Here is an 8,880-nt window from a genome sequence, read left to right as displayed (position 1 = left end):
GAACCAAACATCGAGGATTTTGTAGAAGACTTTGGAGACGAACAGACCGGGTTAGAGTTTATCCAGTCTAAACCCCAAAATGAGCCCACTGATCGGAATGACCAAAATCCTAGGCTTCATGTGGTTCGGTATACTCTAGCTCAAACCAAGACCGAACAAGATTGGCGTAGAACCTCCATATTTTACACGTTTCTTAAGATCAATGATAAAACATGCAAAATCCTATTTGATAGCGGGAGTTGCATCAACGCCATTGCGTCTGGAGTTGTTTCCCGCCTCGGCCTGAAATCTACCCCTCATCCCAACCCATATAAGGTAGCCTGGGTAGATAAGACATCCATCTCGGTGTCGGAAAGATGCCTTGTACCGATTCAATTCCTATCTTATAAAGACGAGATCTGGTGCGACTGCCTTCCGATGGACGTAGGTCAAGTCATTTTAGGGAGACCTTGGTTATACGATAGGGACGTCACACTTCATGGACGTTCGAATTCGTGTAGCTTCATGTTCCAGGGTCGGAAAATTGTACTGAACTCATTGCCTCCCCGAGAGCCCGCCTCTACAAAAAAGAGTGCTACCCTACGGAAAGATAAATCACTTCACATCATTACTTCGAACGAGGTAATGAAAGATATCGACAGCCAATCACCTGTGTTTAACCTTGTGGCTAGAGTTATCAATGTGGAGTCGAATCCTGAGCACCCACCCGCAGTAGTTTCCCTGTTGGAGGAGTTTCACTCTGTTTTCTCTCAGGATCTTCCGGATATACTTCCTCCGATGCGTGACCTCCAGCACGTCATTGACCTCATTCCTGGAGCATCCGTACCAACTCTTCTCCATCATAGGCTCAACCCAAACGACCACACCGAACTGAAATGTAAAGTTAACAAACTCCTCACTCGAGGGTATATTCATGAGAGTTTGAGCCCCTGTGCTATACCCACACTCCGCACCCCCAATAAAATTACGGTTAAGTATCGTTTTCCCATCCCTAGGCTGAACGACCTCTTAGATTTTATGTCTAGTGCCACGGTCTCATGGCAAGATGTCAATATGGACTTCGTGTTGGGACTTCCTCGTACCTATATCAAGCACGATTCCATATTTATGGTTGTGGACCATTTTTCGGATATGGCGCCTTTTCTCCTATGTCCTAGGATTTCTAACAATTCTAGAGTTGCCAAACTTTATTTCAATGAAGTCGTTAGACCTCCTGACCTTCCAACACCTATTATGTCTGATAGAGATGTTAGATTCGTGAGTTCCTTTAGGAAAATTCTTGGACACATGATTGGCACTAAATTAAAATTTTCATCGGCCTATACTAGGACCTGGGATTTAGTGTTACCGACCGCCGAGTTTGCATATAATAGTTCGGTCAATAGGTCCTTAGGCGTGAGTCCTTTCGAAGTGGTGAATGAATATAAACCTAGGCAGCCCATAGACTTGATTCCCATGTCTCATCAACATAGAGTCTCTGAGTCTGCACAATCATTTGCTTCACACTTGCATTCATTGCATCAGGAGATCAGCAAACATATTCACTCTAATAATTTAAAATATAAATCTCTTGCTGATTTGCACAGACGTTATAAAGAATTGAATGTAGGCGATCATGTCATGGTAAGAATTAGACCTGAACGACAACCTTCGGAAATGTTCAAAAAGTTGCAATCTCGTAGTGCGGGACCGTTCAAAGTTTTAAAGAAAATCAGTTCGAATGCGTATGTTGTAGATCTTCCTGAAGACTATGGGATTAGTGCGACATTTAATATTGAAGATTTAGTCCCATACAAGAAATCAACATTCATTCCTTCTGATCCTTTTGTTGATACATCCACTGTTGTTGATCACCCTGCTCTAGCACCTGCTAGTGAGCCTCCACCTCCACAGTTTCATGCACGCAGAGAACACATAGAACATATATTAGATGAGCAGGTTATATCTACCAGGAGAGGAAGCTACCAACGTTACCTTGTTCGGTGGAAAGGTCGACCCGAATCAGATGTGTCGTGGATTTCGCGAGCTGAGTTGCAGCGCCTTGACCCGGATCTTCTGGAGCAGTACGACAGTCGCCCCGATTTACACTCGAGGGGTCGAGTTTTTCTCACCCGGGAGGAGTTGATGGGGACATCAGCTAGGTCCCCATTTTATTTGCATATTTGCTTATTGTTATTTCTGGGTTTATTTGTGTTTAGGGATTTATTTGTGGTTTATTTTATTCTGGGCTTATTTTCATTTTAGGGCTTATTTGTGGGGAATTATTTTATGTAAGGGGTTTATTTTAATTGTTCTTATGGGGCCCTATTTAAAGGAAACTTGTAAGCTGATTAGGGTTTTAATGCAGAATTAAAAGACTTCTTTCCCCACGTTTCCTCTTCTTCTCTTCTCCTCCCTTCTCCTTCTTCTCTCCTTCTTCCTCCTTCTCTTCTCCTCTTCTCCTGCTCTCATTTTAAAATTAGTCCGGCATCACGGGCTCTAGCTATGACAATATCTGAGATATTATGGCTTCATCGTCTCCTTCGGGAACTGCATATGCTATCTCCAACTACTCCAACAAAACTCTACTGTGACAATGTATCTGCCATGGCATTAGCATCCAACCAGGTATTTCATGCCAGAACAAAACACATAGAAGTGGACTACCACTTTGTTAGAGAGAAAGTCCACTCTGGAGAAATTTGCCTTGCACACATCTCCTCCCAAGACCAACCGGCAGACGTCTTCACCAAAGCACTTTCAGCTGCCCGACACAACCTACTTTGCTCCAAGCTGATGGCACTTTTAGACCCATCAGCTTGACGGGGGGTGTTAGAGGGTCTCGATTCTTCTCCAGAATTCCAGAAGGAATCTCAGATCCACTACATGCTAGTACTGTGTAACTAATTCTTGTTACAGCCGATTGGTTCTAACTAATTCAGCTAGGCTAACAACCTCCCAGCTGCAGCTCTAGAATGTTCCCCTGCCTCTATAAATACTTGTAAGGCAAACCGGGTGATGGCATTCAATTCAATGAATCATATAGAAGTTCCACTATTCATTGTTACAGTTTCATTTAATGTATCAGTCACTGTAGCTTAATATCAGCTACTGTTCATCAGCCTATGAAGCTCTGTTCAATCCTCTATTCTTCTTCTCCACTTATCCATCTCAATACAAAATTTCTACAGAAAGGCCTTCAAGAAACCCCGATGCCCCTACGAGAAGGAGCAGCTAGACACCGAGTTGAAGCTTCGTTGGTGAATACAGGCTCCAGTGCAAGGAGCTGTGGGGCAAAAGCCGCAGGGCGAGGGTGGTTCCGGGTTCTCTGACAAGGATGAAACAAGGCGAGGCGGGGGTAAAGGCCGCGGGGAAGAGGAAGTGAGGCCACTGTGAGCGAGCTATTGATCGAGGCTGGGACGAGCTGAGGAAGCTGAAGGCCGCCGACGGCGAAGGAGAAGGTGTAGCAAGGGGTCTCGGAGGCAAAGGCAGCGAACAAGGGAGGCTCCAGGATCTCGGAGGCTCTGGTACCATGTAAATGTAGAGGGAGAGGAGCGAGAGAGTAGGGAGAGAAAAATATGATCTTTATTTCACGAATCAAACAGTGTCATAGCCCATCTTTTATAGTTGAAGATAGCTATACAACTCATGTACGTACAGTTAACAATATAACTCATATACAGCTAATACTTTAGAATCTTAAAAAACTTGGTGCTAAGCAAGGGGTCATAACCATTGGCCTAAGCACTAGTTAATGGGAAGTAAATGCAAATGTTCGCATAACGAGGTGTTCTTTTAGGCAGACACAAAAATTTAAACTAAAATCTCTATTTATTCAAATAAACAACGGATATGGCCGATAACAATCATCATTTCTGTTTCCTTTCAGGGGAACAAAAAATCATCAATTCTTTGTATCACGTTTCAACAGGTTTGTTTAACGCCGCCCGTGGCCTAATGGATCAGGCGTCTGACTTCTAACAGGCGATTGTGGGTTCGCGTCCCACCTGGCTGGATTGCTGTTTAAATTTGATTGAAAATTCACCTTTTTATAACCTTTTTCTTCTTATGGAAAATTCTGAATTCGCACTCTTTTTAACCTTTTTTTCAAAAAAAAAAATCTGAATGCATACCGTGTCTGTCAACCCATGGTTCATCTTTCTTCACTCCATTTTCTATTCTAAATTCATACTTTTTTTTTCTTTCAAAAGAAAATTCTGAATGCATACCTTATGGCCCAACCGAAGGTTCATCTTTTCTTCTTTCCTTATTTTCCTTAGAAAAAAATGCTTTCTTCTTTCCTTATTTTCTTCTTTCTATGGGGATGCTATGGGCTCAGGTCCGGATTCTAAATCCAGACGTAGACACATTTGGGGTTTGAGTCTCAATTTTGTTATATACATGGCCCATTTAAGGATCAGATCAAGGCCAAGTCTAGGTAGTCAATATATTTGGGTCCTCGGATCAGGTTCAAATATATTAAAACCCATATCATTCATTTTTCCGATCCTTTTTTTTCTTAAAGAAAATTCTGAATTCATACTTTTCTTGTGCTTTTTCAAAAGAAAATTTTCGTGTCACTCAACCTAAGGGTTCATCTATTCTTCATACTCTGTTTTCTTAAAAAAAAAAAAAAAAAAAAAAGACATCACAATTTTTTCCTTTTTAAAAGAGAATTCTTAATGCATACGCTGTCACTCAACTATAGGGTGGGTCTTTTATTCACTCTTATTTTTTCTTAAAAAATGCTTTCCCATCGTCTCAATCTAAGGGAATGCTATTGGCTCGGGTCGGATTCCAATGAATCCAGACATGGTCTCGTTTCGGTTTTGAGTCTAAATTTTGTTATATAACTGCCCATTTAAGGATCGAGTAAAAATATTCCAGGCCTTCAGATCATGTTCATATAAGTTAAAACCCATATAATTCTTTTTCTCTGAAACTTTTTTCTTATAGAAAATTCTGCATTCACTCTCTTTTTACCTTTTCTCAAAAGAAATTATGCATATCAATCTAAGGGGATGCTGTTAGCTCGGGTCAGATTTCAATGAATCCAAACATAGAATCGTTGTGGCTTTGAGTCTAAATTTTGTTATATAACTGCCCATTTAAGGATTGAGTAAAAATATAGCAGGTCTTCAGATCATGTTCATACATGTTAAAACCCATATAATTCTTTTTCTCTAACTCCTTAAAGAAAATTCATAATTCACACTCTTTTACCTTTTTCTCAAAATAAATTATGAGTGCATATTATGTCGCTCAACCCAAGGGTTAGTCTTTTCTTCTTCTCTGTTAAAAACGAAAAAAAAAAAAAAACTTGCACCTGGTATCAATCTAAGTGGATGCTACCAGCTTGGATCTGAATTTCAAAAATCTAGGTGCACCACATCAATTAGATTTTTTGTTTTTGTGAATCTTATTCATCATACGGCTCGTCTTAGATTGTCGCCTTCCTCATCTCGTTTTGGATAGTTTTTGTGGTGCACTGTTGACATGGTACATCCGGTGTAAAGTATAATTTCCCGGTATCATTTTCAAATACGTTAAAACTCGTGTCATACCTAGTGTGCACTGTGTTCAAATTGGTGTAAATTAAGTCAAGGTACTTATCAGATACTAAAAACATATGTTGAACAATTAATCAAGCTAACACCATTAATAGTTTGAGAAATTTCTCAACAAAACATTCAATTAAATATGCTAAACAATTAAATCATAAACAATAAGTTCTTGATGGTTGACCATATAACTATGAATCACTAAAAGTTAATTTAAAGTCAAGTACAAATACTAGACATATTCTAATATGTTACTTTTATTTTTATTCTTCGGCCTGTTAAATTATAGGAAAAAATTCAGATACAATTAGTTTAGATTACAGAAAATTATAGTGACACCTCCTCAATTTTAGACATGCTCCAGAGTCACCCTCCCAGCTTTAAAAAATTTTAGACCAATCCTTCAAATTTCCAAATTACTCCAACATGGCCCTTTAGCTTCCAAACCAGCCAGCACTATTAGCTTGCTGTCATAAATAACTAGAATACCCTTACCCTTATAAGATCATAAAACATCTATAAATGTCTTTTGACCATGTAGTTGAATGAAAAAGTTCAGAGTGCTTTGAGATTATGAAGAGTATATTAAGGATGCTTTGAGGTCCATACAGATGGATGAATGGAGTTTGGAGTGCTTTGAGATATGTGCAATGAGTGATCCTTAACCATATACTAAGTATGCTTTGAGATCTGTACAAGAGGTCGAATGAAGGGGCTTGGAGTTCTTTGAGATATGTGCAATAGGTGATCCTTAATATCGACCATATACTACGCATTCTTTAAGATCTGTGCATGTGGATGAAAGGAGATTTATATAGTAGGTGATCATTAACTATGGGTCATATACTAAAGGTGCTTTGAGATGTTTACAGGTAGATGAATGAAATTTGGAGTGCTTTGAGATTTGTGTAGTGGGTGATCCTAACTAGAAATTATATACTAAGGGTTCCTTGAGGTCTTTGCAAGTGGATAAATGAAGAGGTTTGGAGTGCTTCGAGATAGGTGCATTGGGTGATCCTTAACTATAAACCATAAATTAAGGGTGCCCTGATATCTATGCTTTGAGAACTATTTCGTACAAAAGATTCTTTGCGGCTCTACCCCGTTTGATACATATCAACCATATTTTTCTCCTACAATTGCTTTATGTTGTCATGTGATGGTCACGTGCTACTTTTTTATTAACAAAGGTGAACGAAAAGACCACTTTAGAATGATTTGGGAACTTGAATGCTCCTTTTGAAATTTTGTAACATCAAGGAGTGTCTCTAGGGCACTTCCAAAGTTGAGATGAGGATGTAAATAAAAGTAATATTATGACGGGCATGTAAATAAAAGTAATATTATGCAAATGTATGCAAGCAAACCAAATAATTAAATCGGAACAGGATGGATCAAGTGAAACCTCAAGTTCAGACCTAACTAAATTTTACAATGCTCTGACTTTTAGACTCATACCCAACCCATTCATTGATGGATTGGTGTTAAGTTCGGATTAGGATTAGTTTAGGTCTAGGTTGAGTACCGAGGGTTGTCGATGGGACTGACAAACTTGCTTGGCATTATTGTAGGTAGTAAAGCTTTTGTCTGTAGAGAGGTATTAAAACTTTCTCTAGTAGAGCTTTTTTTTTTTTTTTTTTGGTCAAAAATAGGAGGGGAGGGGGAGGGACCAGCCCACCCGCGTAGCAGCCCCATTACTGGGCCCCCCTTCCACCAGGAAATGTTCGATACAGGTCGCAGGTTTCGCGTGCCTTCCCCGACCCGTGGGCTCACCCCACTGGGTTCACCGCCTCACGTGTGGGTACGTCACCCCAGCGCCACCTTGGTACAAGTGGAAGGAAAGCATAACCGCCAACAAGCCAGCCGGGCGTGGGGCATCCGGTCCCCTAATTTAATCGACGCCCGCGCGTTTCGAACCCGGGCAACTTGGGCGGAATTATCGCCCCCTTACCACCAGGCTACTACCTTGGTGGCCTAGTAGAGCTTTTAATAAAAAGCTATTTGCTCTTTGATAACTATACTTTTGAAGTACTATAAAACTTTATCATTTATTTGGTAACTAAACTGAAAAAAAACTTTTAGTATCAACAAATGACAATTAAAGACATTGCATATGCTTTAAATTATCTATTTGTACTATCAAAAACTCTTAATTTGTAAATTATTTTTTTTTAAAATCAAGTGGAGCTTTGACCCAAAAGCTCTAAATTATAGTTTTTTTCCTAGTAAACCTTTTTAAGCTTTTGAAGGAACTAGAAAGTTGTTTCAAAATATTTATCAAAAATCTTAAAATTATTTAAAAGACTTCTAGCTCTCCAAGAAGCATTTTTTGGCTCTTCAAAAGCAAAACCAAATGGGTCTTTTATAGTTGCATCATTTATCTAATGGTCAAATTAGCTCTTCAAATGCACTCTTCAATGTCACTTGTGGCTTGGTTCGAACATGATCTTCTAACTGCTCCTTTCTTTCTTCTCCTTTTTTTTTCATTTTTTTTACTTTTATTTATTTTTATTTTTCTCTTGTTACCTTTCTGTTTTATTCCATTTATCAATTTCATAATTTGGCTTGCTATCATTCTACTCGACTCCCCCTACACTTGCGCTGATAATCATGATGTTTTGATTTTGTGGATACAATTACACCTAATTATCAAATTCAGATGAAATGGATCAGTTGGAATTGAGAAACCAGCAAAGCAAGCTTAAATCCAAATTTGTTATTTTGTTATCTAATTAGAACGACTGCATTTGTCCCCAAAGCAATCCACCAGACCAGACCAACCATCACGGGTTTAACTTTCTTAATAAGTGGTGTTGATAAAATGTATTTATTTTAAACATATTTATAACTATTTCATTTTATTTTATTCTTAATATATTCTTCGTCCACCCAGTCGACGTGATGGTTGGACAAATGATCCGGTCCTGGCAAGGTCCATGTCCGGTTCGATTCTGATAACCTCGCAATTACAACTTCACTTGACAGCTTTTTTTCTGGCTTTTCACTCACCACTAATCTAGCCTGCACGGTGACTTCCCCAAGCAGAATTCTTAGTGTTAAAAACAGTAGGACGGAAAAGACAACACTAAGAATGAGCTCACTCAACATAATCATCGGGATTTGCAATCACAAAAAGATGCCTTTTATTCCCTCTCTCTCTCTCTCTCTCTCTCTCTCTCTGTCTGAAAAGACAACACTAAGAATGAGCTCACTCAACATAATCATCGGGATTTACAATCACAAAAAGATGCCTTTTATCCTCTCTCTCTCTCTCTCTCACACACACACACACACACGCACGCACACACACATTCACGCTACAACTCAATCACACATTCAC

The sequence above is a fragment of the Phoenix dactylifera genome, chromosome 2 (assembly GCF_051530095.1).
Source record: "Phoenix dactylifera cultivar Ajwa chromosome 2, Ajwa_hap1_PhDact_Kaust_v1.1, whole genome shotgun sequence".
Taxonomy (NCBI): Eukaryota; Viridiplantae; Streptophyta; class Magnoliopsida; order Arecales; family Arecaceae; genus Phoenix; species Phoenix dactylifera.
Note: the sequence above shows the minus strand (reverse complement) of the source record.